At 35.6% G+C, this 22238-nt stretch overlaps 1 protein-coding gene and 1 non-coding gene across 2 annotated transcripts in view; one reads left to right on the top strand and one right to left on the bottom strand.

Annotated features, from left to right (window-relative positions):
• Positions 1-22238, bottom strand: part of Dkk2 (dickkopf WNT signaling pathway inhibitor 2) — a 98497-nt gene that overhangs the window by 41749 nt on the left and 34510 nt on the right. The window lies entirely within an intron of this gene.
• LOC124102775 (U5 spliceosomal RNA) lies at positions 7657-7772 on the top strand. The gene has a single exon (XR_006854974.1). It is a non-coding gene; the product is annotated as a U5 spliceosomal RNA (small nuclear RNA).

Here is a 22238-nt window from a genome sequence, read left to right as displayed (position 1 = left end):
TCTGTTTTCCATTCATAGAATAGGGACAATATAGCTACTTCCTTCACAAGGCTATTGTGAAGATTGAATGAATGCAGTAATATAATGAACTGAGAAGATTTTCTGGTACTAAAAAGGATTGTTTAATAAAAAAGATAAATACATATCTGGTGAGCTTTCTGAATGTGTATAACTGCAAGGATGCAAGTTTAATCCACCTAATAGAGACTAGTGGTCATCTAGTTTTGCCATTATCACCAGAAAGGTTCAGTAGGATGATGCATGTGAAATTCTCCTAAAAGTGCTTGGTGTAGAGCAGGCACTCAACAATCATTACTAATGTCATTATCATGATAATTATGATTTTATGATCACATTCTTTCCCATGGCACAAAAAAAACATTCATCAATAGTAACTCCATTGTCAGTCCCTGTTGCTACTATAGAAACTCTCAAATGATGGATTCAAAAGGTGTTCACAACTTTTGGTTAAAATTCAATTTTCCTGCTACTGCTGTGGCCCAGTGTGTGAGCCCCTCTCTCGGTAGAGGGTTTATTGAATCTAGGCAATGTTAGAACTGTGGCAACATTGGCATAGCTGGTAACTGGAAAACCTTTAATCCATCCAGTATAATTCCAAAATTGAGGGTCAATACTTAAAACTCATATGGTTACCTTGTCCCCAAAGAGGAGGAAACTGGTGTTCACAATTAACATTTGACGGTATTCCTTAAGGAATCTTCCTGTTAAATTCAATCAACCATGTCTTTGAGAAGGACCAGAGAGGTGAAGTTTCTAAAATGTCAAGACGACTATTTGGAAACAGAAAAAAGGAATCAAATAACTGCTGTTGTTATGTTTTAAACTTTTCAAATATACTAAATTAGATTTTGTTTTGTTTTGCTTTACTTTGCTTTACTGAAGTAAACATTTATTTGGGTGGCCATCTTAGAATCCATCCTAGCACTGACTTTTGTCACAGTGTGCAAATATTTTCTTGTTTTGTTTTATCCCTGGGTAAACATATAGAGAATGTGATTTTCCTTATGTGCCCTGTCGTTTGCATTGCTTTGGGAATCTGATTAGCGTGAGATACACAACATCCATGAGTCAGGATAAACTCAGACACTAACTTTCTAAATGACACTGAGCTATTCCCTCTAGAAACATAAATTCTTTGTATTATGAATTTATCGCACCTAAAAGAAAAGTATTTTATGTTCTACCTTACACTCTCTGTACCATTAAAGCAGCAGTACCCACCTAATTCAATTTCATATATCTCAAAACTAATTATTAAGCAGCTTATATCTACACTCTGTTTAGTGCTGGAGGAGGAAAGGACAATGAGATTAATGGCACACTGAAGGGACAGAGCAGAGACATTTCTACTCCCAAAACCATCAAACCAAAGACATGCACACCACTACCTATAATGCAGAGCAGACCACATAAATGCTAAGTGATGCTTTCAAGTCCTCTAAAAGAATAATGCTTTAACCAAACAAAATCAACCTACATCCAGAGTATGAATGATGCTGTTGTTACTTATGTCTACTTGTCTTCTATTTTACAGTGCTCTTTGATCCATTCTTTGCATTCTTCTTGTCTGAAAGTAATATTCTCGATACGTTTAATAAAGAGACCCCTCCTTTGTTCCTAGAAGCCTTGGCTGCTGATCAACAAAAGCCCTCGACAGACTTAATCCCCTGTGTTTGGCACCACATCAGTCTGGAAGTAGTTTACATTCAGAGCCCTTTGGAGTAAATACTCATTAGAGGTTCCGTTGGCTCATTTGGTCACCCACATTTTGCAGTGGGTGGCCCAGTTGGCATCCTCATTATTTTATTTTCCACCACTGAAAATAATCCAGATGTAGTAACCCGACACTGCTTTCTTTGCTACTCTTATTCCATTGTAATGGAGCATCCATTTATTTGTGATACTAGCTAATAAGTCTGGATAAGTAAAAACCTCAGTCTGGTAATGCTATAACAAAATTTTTCATATACTTTTTTCAGTGCAACTTATTGAAATGCAATCTGATCATTCCAAGTATAATTTACTGGTAATACCTCATGTCTGAAACTTAGAATTATTCTCCTCCCTCCTCCTCCCTCCTCCCCACAACTTTACACAAATGAACAAACCAATTCACAGAGGTAAATTACCAAAATTATTGACAAATTTCACAGCAAAACTCTTGCTACTTTGTTTATTCCTGAGATAAATCTTTACCACCAAGTTTCTTAATTAAAACTTTTAATTTTAACAAGACAATCACTGTATAGACAGTTCTTGTATCAAAGAAGCTAAAGTTTCTATAATGTTATTGTCTTTCTAGGTTTAGCAATGAAAGTCTCAAAATTAAACAAAACAAAACAAAACACTTTCCTGAGTACCTATTAAGTTCAAAGTAAAGTATTGTTAAAATTCAAGGAGGCTAAAACATGTCTTTTTTACAGGGCTTATATTCTTGTTACAAAGCTAGTATGTTGATACCTTTCCCTTATGAATATGTATCTGAAAAAATGCTTGTAATAATATCTATTGAATAAGATACTTATTAATACAAGGATTAAAATCATAACATACACCAAGTTCTTAAAACAAAGCTGGGTTTTTCCTATATTTACAGGTATTTGAGAAGTTACTGTATTCTTACCATATGAATTATCATCAGCCTTCCATAAGAAAACATGTAAAGGTTTTTTGTTTGTTTGTTAATTTTAGAATTCCTACAACTCTGAAATGTTTTATTAGTTTCAGTACAGATAACAGGGAATTGATGTGGTATTAGAAGGTGAGGGAATGTGATCACCTAATAGATGTTGGGCATGATATTAGTGTATTCGTGTCCATCAACTCAATTAATACTCAAAACAATCACCAAATGTATACATTGCTTTGTCTGTTGAATAAAAATAACTAAAGTGTACACAAACAAGGTTAAATAAGGAACTGTGATTGAAAGCAAACTCTCTAAAAAACTCACATTCTTTCCATTCATTCCCTGAATTCTAACAAGACTACTTAATATCATTTTTTTTCAGACAGGAAGAGTGTAGGAAGCACCCTGTCATCTTGTGCAAAGTCATACTGTATCTTGGATTTTAACTGCTGCAAAGATTTAATAACTGTGGGAGAAAAACAGAAAGGTATCCTCCTGTGTACTATAAATAGGCCACTCAGTGGTAAATTACATACTCCCGGTTTATCCTAGAAGGAGCCCCACATCACCACTGGACAGTATTGCTGACCATGGCCAAAACCACGAGGGCTTGCACGTGTTCAGGATCGCTCTGCTAAGTGTGCAACACACATGCAGAGGCCGTGCTATTCGTACTACCGACTTACTCAAACTCTCTGCACTCATGCACAGATGCAGTTTCTGTCTTTTCTCATATATCACAGTATCCAGGTGTTTGTTTGTTTGTTCAACCTTAACATTTAGCCACAAGACTTTTATAAACCCTCAAATGGATCCACAGGGGAACAATTCATAATACTACTCACTTTAAATAGTTCACTACCATCAGTCTTAAGTTACTCATCCACAACCTACACGTAAAACTTCATCTTGGTGCATGTGCTGTGGTTAGTGCTACACCCTCTATATCACAGAGAGCTTTTCCCATAGAGGATGCCATAAAAACTTGGAAAGAAACTTTTAATTTTAACAAGACAATCACTGTATAGACAGATTTATCTTATCCTACTCTTTTGTTTTGTTACCATGTTATTTGAAACAGACTATTCTGAAGCACGAATATTATTAATTTCAATTTAGAATATATAGTTTTATATTGATAATACATCTATACATTTACTTATATTTAATATACCTATAGATATGTGTATGTGTACATATTACACAGATCAAATTTTAAGCATGAAACTCATCTTTTAAGTGAAAATAAAATTTAAGCATAGTATGTATTGATTATATCATGTATACTGTTTGCTTAAATACAAAGGAAAGCCAATGGAAGACATGAAATTTTGATTTTTATTCAGCATTACTTTAAATGTTTCTTACCAGAAATAGAACAAATAATGATTCTATGAGGATTGTTTGTTTGTTGTGGATACAAGTAATATAACTTTTTTCTGGTATTGGAAATTGAACCTATAGATGCTTTATAATTGAACTACATCCCCAATCCTTTTTACTTTTATATTGAGACAAGATCTTGCTGAGTTGTGGAGGGCCTCACTAAGTTTCTGAGGCTAACATCAAACTTATGATCTGCTTGCCTCAGCCTCCCAAGCCTCTGGGATTACAGGTGTGCACCACCAAACTCAACACAAGCAATATAACTTCTTAATTCTGGGTTAACTGTGGTTTACTATGATTTCACAACACATGATGGATTGTTTTAAAACTAGGGTTCATGTAAATTCACTCACTTATTAACTAACAAACTTATTAAACAGATTCCATGTATAAAGGAAAGTAAATACATATGGTATTGCTGCTATTTTCAATAATGCTACCAATAATAACTTGGTGCTATGTGACAGGTACAGAGGTGCTTGGAGAATGCAAAGATTTATAAATAAGGGCTAGTTCAAACCATCCAAAATTTATTATCTAAAACGTTAGAATAGAGTTCTATTTTTAAAAACTCACAGTCCTGTTTTTTCCTTACAACAGTGTAAGTATTACTATTACCTTACACTGAAAGAGGGAAATTGATGAGCAAGAATTTAATATAGATAAGGACTCAACTTTTGAACATGCTCCCCACTTGAAAAGTCAACTGGGTGAAAAGAATTTACTCATAATTTTGTCCATGAAAAATTTACACAAGGTTCCCGACTTTTAAAGGCTTGAATTTTCATTTTTGGTGCAAAAGTGCATTTAATATAAAAATACATTCAGAATAAAGAATATTTTAAATTTTAGTTTTTTCCTAGGCTGGCAAGATTTGATAAGACACTCTCTCCCAAAGCTAGGCAGCAAATTCAAAGTGCACCTCTGGGAAGCAAGGGATACAGTATACCACGTGGCTAAGTTGTCATGTTCTTGGTGGGTCAGGTGCAATAAATGCATTTGTAGATGCAATAGTTTCAATTTGCAGTGGGTTTTTCAGGACTGTAACCCTATCATAAATACAGGAGCATCTGTAATATAGTCCTTCAAAAATAATTTAAAGTGTCAGGCATGGTGGCACATACCTATAATCCCAGCAGCTCCAGAGGCTGAGGCAGGAAGACTGCAAATTCAAAGCGAGCCTCATTAACTGAGAAAGACCCTAAGTAACTTAGTGAGAACCTGTCTCAAAGAAAAAATAAAAAGGATTGGGGATGTGACTCAGTAGTTAAGTGCTCCTGGGTTAAATTTGAGGAGGAGGAGAAGAAGGAGGAGTAAAAAAAAATGAAAAAAAAAATTTAAAGTGCTGATTCTTCTGGTATTTAATTATCAGTCTATATGAGAAAAATGGATGCAATGAGAGTAAATCAAAATAATGCCTAATGGACATTTGAAAGGGTACTCTAAATTAAAGAGTAAAAAATAATTAACAACAAAATTATTCTGATTTTGGTTGACATATTAAGCGAATAATCGTCTCTAGTCTATAATTGAGAAAAATATTTTTCACATAAAAATAGCACCTACTCTTGGGCTGGGGATGTAGCTCAAGTGGTAACGCGCTCGCCTGGCATGCACAGGGCACTGGGTTCAATCCTCAGCACCACATAAAAATAAAATAAAGATGTTGTGACCACTGAAAACTGAAAAATAAATATTTAAAAATTCTCTCTCTCTCTCTCGCTCTCTCTCTGTTTGAAAAAAAAACAGAACCTACTCTTTAGTCTGAGATCTTAAAAAAACAATTGCACATATCAAAACATTCCCCTAATCTATATAAAGTCAGTATCCTTTTTTAAATTCCTTTGGAAGCTGTTGAGAGTATGGGGTCTAAGGACACTCAGGCACCTCTCCACTAGCATCCCAAATTCCCCACCATTTACTTGTTCCCTCTGTATTTGAATCTCTCCCTTTTGAATCATTATGCCCAGTTTTTCCTGTTTCCTGAAACAGGGCAGCCTCCTGTTCTCTCCATGCTATGCCCTTTTGACAGCAGCCAGTCATCTTATAGATTGCTATAAGATGACTGTCTGGTCTTTGAATTTATGTCAAATCCTAGCTACCCTGGGAGGCTCACTACAAATTTCATCTTTCTGATGTTGCTTCAAGGATGATTTCTACTCTCACTGCAGAGAGAAGGGATTTTTTCTCATCACTGAACTAGTTTTGTTTTAACTCTATTATTTCTCCTACTTATATGATGCTGATTTAACATGTTGTGTTTATTTATAATCTCATCTCTCCAGCAAAATTATAAATTCTTGAAGATTAGAAATTATGAAATTTGGGGGTGGGGGAGTTACAGGAGTGCATAGGATGCCCGTTTAGCCATTTTCCAGTGCACAATTCAGTAGCACTGAGCGCATTTCACTATGCTCTGTAGTCATCACTACTCTCCATTCCTAAAACAAAATCATCATCCCAAACAGAAACTCTGTACTCAGATAATAACTCCCATTTCCCTCTCCACCCAGCTCCTGGCAACTTCTATTCTCTCTGTCTTTAGGAATTTACCAATTCTAGGTCCCTCATATGAGTACAGTTATACAATATGTGTCCTTATAGGTCTAACTAATTTCACTTACCTTGTTTTTGCGGTTTACTCATGTTGTAGCATGTATCAGAATTTCATCCTTTTTAATGCTAAATAATGTTCCAATATGTGTGTGTGTGTGTGTGTGCGTGTGTGTGTTCTGTGTCTGTCTCCACCTTTTGACTAATGTGAACAATGAATATTGATGTCCAGATATCTGGAGCTGCTGCTTTGTTCTGGAGATGCTTTATTCTTAATAGCCAAAAACTGAGAATGAACTTACATGTCTTTCAACAGAGGAATGGTACATCAATACCACAGAAAACTATTTTTAAATAAAAAGACATAAATCATCAACACACATTAGCACAGCCTACAATCCCCAGAAAAAAATTGTTGAATGAGAGAAGTCAATCCCAAAAGACTATATACTATGTGATCCCATTTAGATAACATTCCTGAAATGACAGAATTAGGACAGGAGAAAAGTGAAAGTAACTGTGAAGGCAACTTGAGACATCCTACTGGTGATGGAAATATTCTGTCTATGACTCTATCCATGGTGGTATCCTAGTTGGGATGTTGTTCTATAGTTTTACAAGATGTGATCACTGAGGGAAAGTGGGTAGAGGGTCTATCTTATCTCTCTGTATTATTTATTACAACTTCATGTGAATTTACTATTATCTCAGAACAAGAAAAGAGGGAAGGACAAGCAGAGAAGAAGGGAGGAATGAAGCTCACCAAGAAACCAGATCCCAGTCAGGCAGGTGTACTTCATATCACCTCCTAATTGTGGCCCAGGCACAGTCTGAATACTAAATCATTTCTAGAATGGAAAGGGTGGTAACTCCAATGGATTTGAATATCTACAGTGTCCTGTCCAGAGTGAAATTATAGACTGACAAAATTTTCATTTCCTTCCACTCTTATTTATTTATAGAATTCCCTGCAAAGTTTTGCCAGGCACTATATTTTCATGCCAAATGGCCACCATCAATGCACTAGGAGCTTCTCTGAGTTGCCATGTGTCATGGAAGCAAAGGGTATACTCTGATTCTTTTTCATATTGTATGAATATTTGGCCTTTTACTAAAGATTTCCAAAGAGGGAAATAACTTTCAGTCTTACTTTAATTGTTTGAGGCCTTGCTTTGACAGGGATAATTATTTAGTTTTAATGAAAGACATTGTTGTGAAGTGAAAGCAGAAGTGTAAAAAAAAAGAGAGAGTTGGTTCCTTTTAAGTTCCTGGGGTTGTCATGCAACTCTCTCTTGATGTTCTTTTAAAAAGTCACAAATTTCAATGCAGATAGGCAATCTTAGTGGAGAACAGCAGTTTACCACAGAAAATATTTCTCTGTAAAGTAATATTTCAGGGAATTATTCTAGATTTTCTGATTACACACAACTGAAGTGACATTCACACATCATCATCATCATCATCATCATCATCATCAATGAACTCATGTCAGAAGAGTCTACAGTCTCCCTAATTTGAAGCAGCTGTTACATTCTAAATATGGATAGCCCAGTCTTCTGAAACTATCATTAAGAGTCAGAATCCTCAATTTAAAGGTTCTTTATTATTCTCTCTGTAGGGGGATTTATATCACATTGCTGTTGGCTCTCCCCCTATTGTTCTCAGACTGTCATACATAAGATGTCAACAAGGGTATATTTCATTCATACTCTAAAATTAAATTCTTTCTCCCACAATTAGACATAATCATGATCACATACGACTATGATTTAACATAACTAAAATAGATGGTGTAAGATTTATTGTTGGCTTGTGTTTGAAATAATGAAGGCGGATTTTTTAATTTCATGCTAACTATTTGGGACATAATTCCTACTCATTTTGTTTCCATATATCTCCACCTAGTTCGATAGCACATTGCTAAAATGCCCTTGTAGTAAACTTTTAAGTGAAATCCAAGAAAATGCTGATAAAAATAAATATTTTTCAGATATATTCACATATGTGTCTGTATAAAATAAGCTCTTTGAGGACCTGATCACTCTTAGTAAGAAAAACAAGCTGGATTGTGAGCTCTTTCTTCTTTCTAATGATAACTTTAAAAATTATGTCAATTGCCAGGCACAGTGGTGTACGCCTATAATCCCAGCAGCTCGGGCGGGAGGCTGAGACAGGAGGATCAAGAGTTCAAAGCCAGCCTCAGCAAAAGCAAGGCACTAAGCAACTCAGTGAGACCCTGTCTCTAATAAAATACAAAATTGGGCTTGGGCTGGGGCTGGAGCTCAGTGGTTGAGTGCCCCTGAATTCAATCCCTAATATGCCCCCTCTCAAAAATTATCCTAATTGTACCCATGTCAATTATCTCATTTGAACATCATAATGACTCTGTAAGCCAGAAGTCTGTAAAACACTTCTGTTTCTTTTACTTGTTCTGAATCCATGCCCTGTTCCTACATTACACCACCCAATGTTTTATTTAAATACTTGGCCTCCAGACTTGACTGGAGTTTGATGGGGCTGTGCCTGGGAATAACCTGCTTCTCATGCCCTCCTCTGACCAAGGAGAAGAGACATGCAGGACCCCAACTAACCACCCAAATGTTTTCTTAAATGTGCATTTTGAATAGAAAGATGGGATGCAATCTGAAGACCTCTTTAACTTTCTTTTTTTGTGTGGTGCCCTAATAATGCCAATGCACCTTGTTCCCTGCAAGCCCAGAGCCCTTTGGATTCATATCCTTCCATGGCTAGTTCTGTCCTTTATTTGGTTCCATTGGCTAACACGTATCCTTAAGAGCTGACTTCCATTACTGATACCTGAAAAACCCCTAAGGGCTATGGTGTTTCCCTCTTCTTGATGATGAGGAAATTGAGGTACAGAGAGGTAAAGAAATTAGTCTACTTAGTTAACACAACTGAATACAGGCCTGATCCCAAGCTTTGCTTTTAAACTCCACGTTACCTGTTTCCAGTTTCTGAAAGGTTCCAATGAGAGCATGTCTAGGGTCATCATACCATGATACTAAGTTAGATGGAAAGTATAAAATGGATATGGTAGGAAGCATCCCTTCCTTTGTTACACTGAATTGGTCAGTATTTATTATACACCAAAGGATTCCTTGCACTAAATAAGGAGTACAAAACCAGGACCAACTTTGCAGTGATCCTGGAGGTTCCTGTAACTCTCTTTTTAGTGGTTAATGTCACACAGCTATGCACTATTCCAGACTTAGCATGGGTTCAAGAACAGGACCTACCTGCATCTAAAAAAATTTATTTCACATTTATTTAGCAAAGAAGGATACATAAAGTCTAGTGCAAAGAGTGCTAATGTGTGTAAATATCATTCTAAACCTTCCACGAAGAACTACACCAGTCAGTCAGAATCAAATGCAGGAGAATCAAATCATGACTAGATTGAAAATGAGAATGGGCCGCAACATGTGAAGTCTTCAGCCCCAAGGTCAAGATCCTTCATCCCATTTGTGACCTGGGTACAGTTTATATCTTTGAGACTCTGTTTGTATATGCTTTTAAAGCATTCTATAAAGGAAGCAAGACTATCTCATGGTCCACTTAGCAGTAAAATTAAGGATCAAGATGAGGTGGAACAAAACCACAACTGCGGTTGGGGAGAGCTCAGCTGAATGCCAGATGCCCACATTAGCTGGACTGATTCCACCAAACCCCTGGCTGTCCCTTCATGTTCGTAACCTGAAAAGCCACCCCTAGAAACCACATGTCATGGAAGTGTTAAGCCATGGTCTTTCTAGGATTACTTCAAAGTGGTTACCCCTGGAGCCAAGAAAGAAATAGAATTTGGTCTGAGGCATTGGTGGGGGAAACACACTGGAAACCCACTTTTATTTCGAGAAGAATCTTAAAATCAATATCTAATAAATCAACAAATTTCCTCCATGACTTTTGTTTCAAATTCATTGGAATAAGAAATCTTTATTGTATGGTGTGCTGGGAAAATCCTGGACAGTAAAGTCAAGAGAACCTGATCTTGATTCTGGCCTCTATTTTTACCAGGTGTGACATGAGCAAGAAATTTCTTTGTGCCTCAGTTTTCTGATCTGTAAAATAAGGTATCTCAAAACACTCCTATCTCTCAGGATGACTGAGTTGAATTGTATATTCAAAAATTATTGATAGATACTTAACAATAGGATTATTTCCTTCCATTCAGGAAATGTTTTTAGAGGATAGTCCACTCTAGTGCACTACACTACAAAAATCCTATCAATTGTTAGGAAACATCATTAAAAGTTAGTGCCCACTGAATGTATCCCACATTTGGGATACATTTGGCTATTGTTTAGAGTGGAACTTTCCAACAATAGGAGCCATACAGTAATTAAAAATTGTCTTATTTAAAGAAATGAATTCAAGTAGGGCATGGTCGCTGAGGCAGGAGGATCTCGAGTTCAAAGCCAGCCTCAGCAAAAGTAAGACACTAAGCAACTCAGTGAGACCCTGTCTTTAAATAAAATACAAAATAGGGCTGGGGATGTGTCTTAGTGGTCAAGTGCCCCTGAGTTCACCCCTGATACCCCCCAAAAAAGAAATGAGTTCAATGACATTAATAATTTATTTAGTTCAATCCAACATATTTTAAATGTTATTTTAATAGAAAATGAATATTAAAAAATTATTAGTAAGATTTTTTTCATTGTTTTCACAGTAAGTCTTTAAAATCTAGTATATATCTTATATTTACAGCCCATCTCTGTTCAAATAATAAATCCTGAAGTAAAATGAAGTCCTATCAATACAAAAAAAATTATTTAATGAAAAAAAAGTTGTTTAATGAAAAACATTTAAGATATTTTTGCTTCTGAATTTTAATATTAATTAAATAAATTTTAATATTAATCTTAACTAAATAAAGTACAGAATTCTGTTCCTCAATTACACCACTATGATAGTCACAATATCAAGCGGTCAATAGGTAACTAGTAGCCATAATACAGGATGGTTCAGGTTAAGAGAAGATGTAGTAACCTGAGAGGTTCAAGTCAGATAACTATTATCTTCTTAAAGCTGTGAAGAGTAAGAAGAAAAAAAATGGTGAAATTGATGAGAGTTACTTATATGGAGAGAACCCCATCTATGTTCCTTCAGTTGAGATTCTCAGCCAACCTGAGAGCAATCTGCAGATGGAGCCAAAGAAAGAAGTACCTAGAACCACATCCCCAGTGGCATGCTGATAATGTGACTTTCCAAATATGAAAATCCCAATTTGTAGCACTTGCTCATTTTCACAATATAAATTCTCCCACTATGACTGATTATAAGCTAAACATCTGTCACTGAAGTCAGAGTTGGGGGAAGCTATGCCGAATTGGCTTTCTTCAAAACATTACCACATTGCCTCCTGCCATTAAATCTCCTGGTAGAATCTCTCTCTCTCTTTTTTTTTTCCTTGTTGGCCAAAGTCAACCGGTAACCAGAGGCAAGGGAGCCTTGAAATGTATTTCCTACAGGCGACCCTCCTAGGGTACTGAACAAGATGGAGTAGGATCAGAAAGGGCGAGTGGAAAACAAACTCAGTGTTCAGAATAAAGAAAAACAGTCAGCTTTTTCTCTTTGTCTTCTGGACACAAAGCAGACAACAGCTATAAGGAAACTGAGAGTGACAGCACAGACTTTGGAAACAGAATGCTAACTAGAGCAGACATCACGTTATTTATTTCTCAGATGATTTTTTTTTCCCTGTGAGTATAGAATTTGTGCAAAGGAAGATACCTCTTCCAAATTTTTTGAAAAGAATTTTAGCAATTATTAAAACACGATATTTTAATATGAATCAATGAGTTTATATCAATACTGTAATTATTCAATATATTGACAAAACTGATGATAAAATTTTATTTCAGTTAATTATTTTAGCTTCGGTTTTAGGAGCCTGCATTCTTCAACAGCTGTCTTCCCCCTTACACCCAGTGGTCCCTCAAACATTTCCCTATAGTTCCATTCCACTGCAGTAAGCATGCAGGTTTTCACCATATGGCCCTCAATACCACCTGCTTTACCTTTTCTCCTTTCCAGATCTCCCCACATGGCACCACTAAGAGATTCTTCCTATAATACCACTTTTTATGTGATCCCACTTCCCAAGAACCTTCGAGGACTCCCTATGGATTACCAAAACTAGTTGGCATTCTTGATCTCGCCCTCAAAGAACTCCATAACTTGAATTTAACTTACATTTCTGAATGCTCACATGAGCACTGCCATGGGAGTGAGATCATGTTATGGCTGTCTACAGAACACAGGCCACATGTGCCACAAGGTTTTGTTGCATGCTGACTCCTTTTGCCCAACCTCAAACACAGGCATACCACAATACTACTTTTATATATCTATATCTGTATTTTTGCAAATCCCACCCAGCACTAAGGCTCAATCTCAAAAACTGAAGATTTTCTAAGCATTCAGGCTACAGCATCTGCTCCATGCTCTGAACTCCAGTGGCATCTGATCTTTAGGCATGTTTCATCACTGGGATTTACATTAGGGTATTGCAGAAATGTTAAAGGTTTGGTTTAAGTACAGCCTGTAATTAAGTGAAAAAATTAATTGTTTCTATATTTGCCAACAACTTTCTGATTGGCACATGGAGTGCAGCCTCGCTCACCTGAGCCCAGTGTCTCCAGTGTCCCCAGTGTCTCCCTGGAATTTCTGGAGTAACACCCCTCCATGCGTGCTGCCTCCTCCCTACCTACTGGCCATTGAAAGTTTGCTTCTGAATTTAGGATATTTACTGAAGGCCCAGAGAAGGAACTTTCAATTTTTGCTTTGAGCTATCAACAGGTCTCAGTGAAGATAGACAATCTGTATTAAAATTAATTTGGAAGATACAGGCTAGAACAAAGATAAGTTTCTTTGCTGCAGGAATTCTCTGTTTTTACTTAGCTAATTAGATATGTGAATCATTAAGAAAAAACATAGTAGGTAGAATTGCACACAAATATCTGAATATAGAAATTTCTCTTCACAATACCCTGGCCCTAAAACAGGCTGACCCCACAGGGTTACTTAAATTAGTTTACTTGAGTTAGTGTGTGGAAAGCACTTAGAACAGTACCTGGAAGAAGAAGAATAAAGTTCTTTGAGCTTTGTTGGTGGTGGTAGTGTCACATAAAGGTCTAACTGGTACCTACTGTGTGTCTCAGGGAAGAAGCAGAGTTGCATATAGATTGAATCTTTCCTAGCAGATTTAAAGATGCCACATGGATACTGCACAGCATCAGAACAGACTTCTCTCTGGGGTCCTATGAGTCAGACACTAGTTCAAGTGCAGAGAAGAAGTTTATTCATTTCCACTCTTTCCAAAGCCTAGCTAGTGAGGCCTTTAGCAAGGGCTTAATTAAGTACTGCACAGTAATAGATCAGAGTACAACCTGAGTCTTACTTAAATTTTGGTTTTTCCATTAGTGACCATATAAACTTGGGCACATTGTTTAAAGGATCTAAGTCTATAAATCTATAAAATTTGAATAATTTTATTTACCTCTCTGGATTATTATCAGGAATTCAGGAAAAATGTCTATAAAATACTTAGCTTTGAATCTGTGGTAAAATGATAAATTTATTTTTCTGGCTTGTGAAATACCAAAGGTTCACTAGTGAAGCCATTGCTACAGTATCCATGAGGACTTCATATCTAGTAGACATCTAGTGAATGTGTTGGCTGCTTGAATGGCTAAAGTAGGTCTAATGGAGTAACTTTCCACCATTAGGAACTACAGAGCTCTCAGTGGCCACCACTCCGAGCAGCCAAAACAGAAATCAAACTTCCCAAGATCCAAAAGTAATTTCTGAAATAACTCTGGGGCTCCTTTATTATGTAAAACCTTTAAATAGTTTCTAATATTATGCATAAAGATTTGGTTCCTAGTTAAAATAAAAAAGTCTTCCCATGTTCATTGCTTTGATTGTGAACACTGTGAGTAATACTTTAGTTATTCACAATCCAGTGGTCGGAAGCTATGGGAAAACTAATTTTAATTTTAGATGTTTCATGCAACACTGCTAATGTTATCTATCCTGTTTGGGCAGGGAGAAAACTGGCAGGAGCCCGTGAGATGGGAAATTTATGTGAGTTAATGGAAATGTTGTGGCTGACCAACAAAGGAACTTCCCCAGCCAAAATCAAAACAAAGATATTAACTTGGAGGGAGGAGAAAGCCTGCAGCATAATAATATCATGCATTGTAACCTTATCTAGTGGTTGAAGTAATTGGGTTTGAAGAACTTAAAGAGCATTTTGTGGTTTATGTCAACTGCCAGCAGACACTGTATTTAGCAGCCTCTCCACTATTAAATTCACATACTCCTCTCACCAAGAAGGGCCATTTAGCTCTATCTCTGGCTTATTAACAATGTGCTTGAGACCTCCTGAAGACAAAAGCTAAGCTTTCAGAGCCTGCACTAATGCCCATGCATTGCTGGCTACTTGTGAGGAGCAAAGTAGCTGCAACACATCTCAAAGATTTGCTTATATTCACTTGAGATATTTTTTCAGAATATATTTATTTTACATCTAAGATTAAGACATAATCATCCCTCTTTCCACCAGAAAGATATCTTTCGAAGCACTCTCTCTCTCTCTCTCTCTCTCTCTCTCTCTCTCTCTCTCTCTCTCTCTCTCATACACACACCCAAAAATGACCCTCAGAATAAGTTTATAATTTAAGTTTATAACAATTGCAAGTTAAAGAATTCAAAGAGTGAATTATACTGAGTGAATTTCTTACTTAAGAAAAAAATAATAATTTGGAGAGCAGAGAATTTTTTTCTGTTTTATAATACAATATTATGACTTTCTTTGTGTAAATAACAAGACAATAACAAGCAAGAACAAGAGGACCTTGCTAAGAAACTTACCAGTTAACCTTTCCATGCTACCTCTGGTCCACCTGTCCCCAAGTGGCTCTTCTGGAGTCCAGATGCTCTTGTGAGGAAAGTTCTAGGCACTCAACACTAGAGAAGCACTGGTGGGGTTCCTGTTGGACCAGAGTCTGGGCATTCTCAGTTAACTCTGTTCCAACGCTTTTAGGGAGATGGCAAATCTCATTTCCTCATTTTTTTCTGGTAAAATAAATTCATGTTCTACCATGGAAAATTTCTTAAGGCTGGAATATTGTTTCATAAAAATATGATTTCAGAGGTTACAGATAATACTTTTGATACTATTAATTATATATAATACTAGAATTACTACCTTAAATATTAATTTGCTATGGCCCAATTTATTTCCTTTTTAATAATTACTAGAATTTAATATTATGAAATATGATATTAAGATTAATAACATCCCTTATGTTGTTTCCTAGGGCAGCTCCTTGGAGCACTGAGTCAGGAATTAATATGTATAGTATGTTTGTTAATCCTTTTATGTCATTTCTCTTCAGCTGTGGACACTATTGGAAATGTGTTGATTAGAGCTCTGGAGTTCCTTTTCTTATGTGAATTACATTTTATAAGAGTTTATAAGTTAAAATTGAAGCCTTATCTCAGACTTCAACATGTCCTATTTGGGTTATGCTTTTAGATTATATTTTCAATGGCTATTCTGTTGCTTGTCAGGAAATAAGAAAACAAGAACTAAATTTGCCAATAATAATTTACATAATCTTTCATTAGGGTAAGCAAGAAAATTAATCATTTTCATGACCAGAAAGTTTTACTGAGAGATAGGACCATCCATACTTTTCTCAATGAGGAATCTAGGAGAAACTTTGCTTCCGTATTTTACATATTCAGCCTTGTGAATATCTGTCTCGAACTTTTAATTATGTAATATTGAGAGATTTCAAAGGGTAAAAAACTGTCCTGAAAAAAATTTTTTTGAAGACCACCTTTTTTTTTTGTAATGATAATCAAAGAGAATATGTATGGGCAATGTCTATTTGTTATTCTGAATCTTCGGAGTCACAAACCTCTTAAATGACAACAGTGTCCAGATATAAAGCTGTACAAACATATAATATTTCTAAATCAGTTCAGTTTAAGGAAGACATAGAATATACAACTCAAAGGAAAAAGTACAAACTTGGAGATTTCTTATTTCAAAATTTTCTCATCAGGAATCCATCTTATTTCCAGGAAACATCATTAAACACCTCTCATAGACAGCAGATTGTGAGGTTAGTATGCTATTCAGAAAGTTTTCAAATGGAATTCTTTTGAGCTAAGGTAACCTCTATGAAATCATATAGATTTTGAAGGTGAGAGGTCTTGGAGGACACAGCTACTCTTGTGCCCCATGACATCAAAGAAAGAGCAGTAATGTCAGGTGATTAACCTCATGCACAAAATTACAGGGTCTTGGGGTGAAGACAGGTTTTCACAGTTCCCTTGGTGACCTGTTCTGCTAGTCCAAAACTTAACAGGACAAGGAAAAACAGCTGCATAAGATTGGCTCTCTCTTTTCTAAGGCAGTTGTGACAGAAATACAACCAGTGTGTTTATTTCCTACTTTTCTGAAACCTAGTTTAGCCTTGCTCTGTAATCCAAGGTGAACTCTGAAAATATAATCTTAATTATAATACAAATAAATTATATTCTATATTTTAAAAATCACTAAGATGAGAAGCAATTTAGGAATGTTTAACAACTAGCATAGACTAAGGATTCTCTACAAATTAGCACTCTCCTAAAAATTTCTATAACTCAATATAGCCCATTTATTTTTATAAAATCTGTGATGTCTACAAATTTTTTACCTCATGCAAAATTTAGGTTTGAATTACTCTAATGTTCACTCATTAGTCACAGTTCTTCCAGTTACAAAGAATAGCTATTCCCATCATACTAACAAGCAGAACAGGAACAAAAGACTCTTAATAAATATTATTCAATGAATAAGTGGATGAATGAATAAATAAATTATCTCTTCCTATCAATACTTAAAATGTTGCTACATGTTCTTTTCTGATTAAAAAGTTTCAATTATTTTATTTGCTCTTCATGTTCGAAATGTCTTCCAAACATTTACCATCCACGTGTTGTGTTTGTAGCATATACAGATCATTCTTACGCCTATAATGTCAATATGAAAATTGATTAAATTCCTCCCAAAATACAGGAAATCACCAAGAATATCAGCAAAATAATCTAGAGGCAATCAGGTATGCAGGTACCCAAGAGATAGATTTCCAAATTTTCTTAACATTCGACTCTTTTCATGCCAATAAAAAAAAAAAAAAACTTTCTTGCCAATTCATCCCCAAAATGTTAATTGGAGAAAGAAACATGGTCCTCAAACCAACATATCCATGCTATTCTGGTAATTTATAAATTGACTTTTCTTCTCAAGAATATCCAAGACTTCAGGTGTATTGAAAACAAATTCAGGTTTACAATTATGTATGTATGGGTAATCAGTGATTCTGGAACTTTAATAGTTTTACACTGGCTTTTCTCATTTTAAATAGCTGCTTCTTTTTCTCTTTTATGATCCACCAAATTACAACTGACTAAATGTACCTATTTAGTGAAAATGGAGTCCATTAGAGTGTAATCTTACCCAACCATTGTTTTCTGCTGGAGGAAATAATGGAGAACATGTGTAGATGCTTAACATCAGGCTCCTGTTTCTAGAATTACAGTCTTAAAGCTGTCAGAACTGTTAAAGAATAAGGATGATCCGGACCTCATTGGGCACATGAAACACCCTTTTTGTGAACATTTAAATAGGTGAGGCAAGAGAATGCTAAAAAACTGGCATGGAGAACTTCAAATATCCAAGCAAAGAGATTTTTTTTTCTTTTCTTCTCATTTGCCAAGACATCCTGTTTTTCCACAAAAATAAATGAATCATATTTTTCTAATCTACTTTGAATGCACTGGTTTTTTTTCCTAGTCCATGCTGTTTCAGTCTCAAAATATGGTAGCCCTCAATCTGGCCCCAAAACAAGATTATTGCTTAAATTTCTCTTGGAAGAAGAATGCATAAGTGTATTCACATTCCTCATCAAATTGCTGTTATCACTTTGGTTACACAGGGCCATAAGGATTTATTTGAACACCATCCTTTACTCCAATAAAGATAACCCAGTCAATGTTTCTTCCAAAAGCAATCACTGATAAAGCAGTTTATGATGAGCTCACTTAATTCAGTAGCTCAAGTCAAAAAAGAGTAGTGGTTTAAAAATATAATAACTTCAAATGAAAATCTCCAGTGGATTCTCGAGAATAATTCTATAAAGTATCAATAATCCTTCTTAAAGTATGTGTTTAAAAACTGCATTGTCAGCTTTTATTAAAATGAGCCATATCAAAATAGCGAGAGCTATTGAGGAAAAAAAAAAAGGTTCTATGTTTGTTCTGTATAAAGAAAATTTTCTGTGTAAAGAAAATGTTTTAAGAAAATCTGTTTGTTTGAGCTAATTCCAGAAAATACAGATTACTACTTCTTATTGAAGACCTTAATAGAGAGCCTACATTTGAGGCAATAAATTACCAGGTAATTTCATGTTATCTCATAAATCAATCATATTGTATGTATATGATTTTACAACTGATCAAAATAGGTTTCTGATTACCATGTGGAAATTTCCAGAGAGACAACTAAGACATCAGAAATGGGCAATAACTAACTTAACTAGTAAGCTCATAAAGTAACTTCTTAAGTTCTGCTTAACTTCCTTTAGGAAAAAGAAAAAGAATTGGATTCAATGAAAGAACACAAACCTTAGTTTTGAATTCTTTGGACAAAAATCTGGATTAATATCTTGCCCCTGCCCATTAGTCTTTCTGTCCCTAGAGAAGGGTCTCTACTTTCCTGATGATAATTCTATGCTTACCTTCTAGGATTGCTCTATCTCCACTGAAGTATGTAAACCACCCAGCAGGAGGTCTGGGTTATTATGGATTGCAGAGTTCTAGAATGTATTCATAGTGACCCTATTTTATAAAGAAAATTTATATGTATATGGTTTTAAGTGAACATTTTTTTTCTAATTAAAGTTGTATTTCCTTAATTAGAAAGGATAAGTCTACATAACAAGAAAACAATTTTAAAAATCTGGTCAAGTTTTTGTATATTTTAATTTTTTTGGACTGTTTTATTCTACAGTCATACATATTAGTAACACAAATAAATTTTAAGTACAAAATAAAGTATTTAAAGTATCTTGAGGTTTAAACTTTTCACATAATTATGGCAGAAAGAACTGTGCCTGTGAAAGGAAGGAGACTGTTTTGAAATCTTATCACTATGAAAGTGAATAAATGTGATAATGAAATATGTACTGTGAAAAGAAATACAGAAAGAAGTGATAAGAGCGTATGTAATTGAAGGAAAGTGTGTAAATGGGTGATAAAATAGAAGTATAAACAGCCACAGGCCAAAATGTTTAAAACAATGCCTAGTTTTATGAATAATCCAAGATAAAAATCCACTAAAAGCATTTACTAGACCTAAGATTTGCTCTAACCTTAATACATTTTTCAATTTCATAAGCTTCCTCCTTGATTAATAGCAGTTTTTGCTTTTAGCACGGATTCCTCTTTGCTGGTAATGCCGACTGAAAAACACAGTTAATAGCTTTAAAATGATGTTAATGATGAGAGATTAAATTAGTGTTTCTGTTTAATTCATCAACAACATAGCACTTATTTCAATTAGGATAAAGAATGTTTACAACATTTGGACAAAATGATTATAGGTTTTCAAGCTAAGCAAAATTTATACCATCCATATAAACACTAGATTCGGAGCTGCTGTTAAGCACCTGAAGACTCCTAATGGAGTTGAATTCAGGGAGCAAAGGGGCCTGCTTGCCTCAATTTGTTAGAAGCACTTGGTAATGATTCCATATCTTTCTGGTCTGTGCAATGGTAATCTTTTTCCATTTTACTGTTTCTCCTGTTCTATATGTAAATCAAAGATTTTTTTTTATTTTTTTATTTTTATTTTTTGGTACTGGGGATTGAACTCAGGGGCACTTGACCACTGAGCCACATCACCAACCGTATTTTGTATTTTATTGAGAGACAGGGTCTCACTGAGTTGCTTAGCTCCTTGCTGTTGCTGAGGCTGGCTTTGAATTTGCAATTTGCCTGCCTCCGCCTCCCAGTTCAAGATTCTTAATTATGACCCCATTGAAGCCTTATAAGCCAGAGGACAAAGAAGGGGAACAAACTACTCTGGTCTATTGTGTGTCAGGGATGGTGTCAGACTGTGTACCTCATCTCATAAAATCATTGTGCAAGCTTTATTGGCACCATTTCACAGATAAAGAAACCAAAATGTGAATTTTCTTCTTGTGCACTGTCATACAGCTGGGAAGTTCAGATTTCAGTAACTTCAAATATTCTAAATTCCACAGCTACTTGAACCGTTCTAGTTTTAACTTAATCTCAGTCATAGTCTTTATGCTTTCTGAGAGAGGGAAAAAGAGGAGTTGACCATTTTCACCTCTCACCATGTTGTAAGGATAGGATTCTTCTCTCTGCTGAATGAAAACACATACACTCATACCCTTACCCTGGCTGAGAAATATCAAACCAAGAAGACCAGGCCTTAAAACTTTCCAGCATTATACATTGATGCCATATACAAAGGAACACCCAAAGCCAAGAATTGTGGACAACCATCAGAAGAAGCTAGGAAGAGGCAAGCGAGGATGCTCCCCCACAGCCTTCAGAGAGAACATGGTTTCACTGACTCCTGGATTTCAAAATTCTCCCCTCCAGCCCTGTTGTTTGAAGCCACCTAATTTGTGGCTTTTGTTATAACAATCCAAAGAAATTGATAGGAAATTTGGTAATTCTAAACCCTTCTTCTCTTCTAAGGATTTTCTAAGCAAACAATGGAACCCTCAGATGATAATAGTCCTACTTTGTGATTAAATTAAGGAGATAGGTTTTTGAGGCAACTGACCTGAAGTCGAAATCAAATAAGTACTATTGTTGCATTAAATAATATACTTCAGGCTCTTATCTCAAAACAAGGGACGGGTCTGGAGCTCAGTAAAGAAAAGTACATTGTCTTTCCATTTCTCCCCTTTTATTCCTGATTATTTGCATTTGCGGGGGTAGTTATTTATTTATTTATTGTGGCACTGGGGATTGAACCCAGGGCACTCTACCACTGGGATACATCCCAGCCCTTTCCTTCCTTCCTTCCTTCCTTCCTTCCTTTCTTTCTTTCTTTCAGATAGAGTTGCCAAGGCTGGCTTTGAACTTGTGATCCTCCTGCCTCAGCCTCCTGAGTTGCTGGTATTAAAGGCATGCACCACAATCCCTGGCTTCATTTGCAGGTTTTAAAGTCCTAGAGTACAAATAGCATGGCTTACCACCTCTCACTCCATTCAGCACATTATCTTGTTCATACTTTGTATGTATAAAAAGGATGAAGAATTACAGAATTATATTTTTAACTTAAAAGAATAAAAGACTAATTGTTTTCCATAAGAAAAGGCATGTAATGATGTATTGATGCATTTAAGACTATTACTGGAATAATTAGGAAGAAACCAAAATTTAAATTTCACAACAGAAATAAGTCATTATCCTTTGGAACATGAAAGTCTTACCATGACATGATCCCATTGACTACTACACACCTCAGCCTGGAAAACTCACTTGTCTTTCCTGACAAGAAATACACTCACCCAATCAAAGTTAAGTA

The sequence above is a fragment of the Marmota monax genome, unplaced genomic scaffold, assembly GCF_021218885.2.
Source record: "Marmota monax isolate L192 unplaced genomic scaffold, Marmota_monax_Labrador192_F-V1.1 WCK01_AAM20220418_F8-fsc00002, whole genome shotgun sequence".
Taxonomy (NCBI): Eukaryota; Metazoa; Chordata; class Mammalia; order Rodentia; family Sciuridae; genus Marmota; species Marmota monax.
Note: the sequence above shows the minus strand (reverse complement) of the source record. Positions and strands in the feature narration are given on the sequence as shown.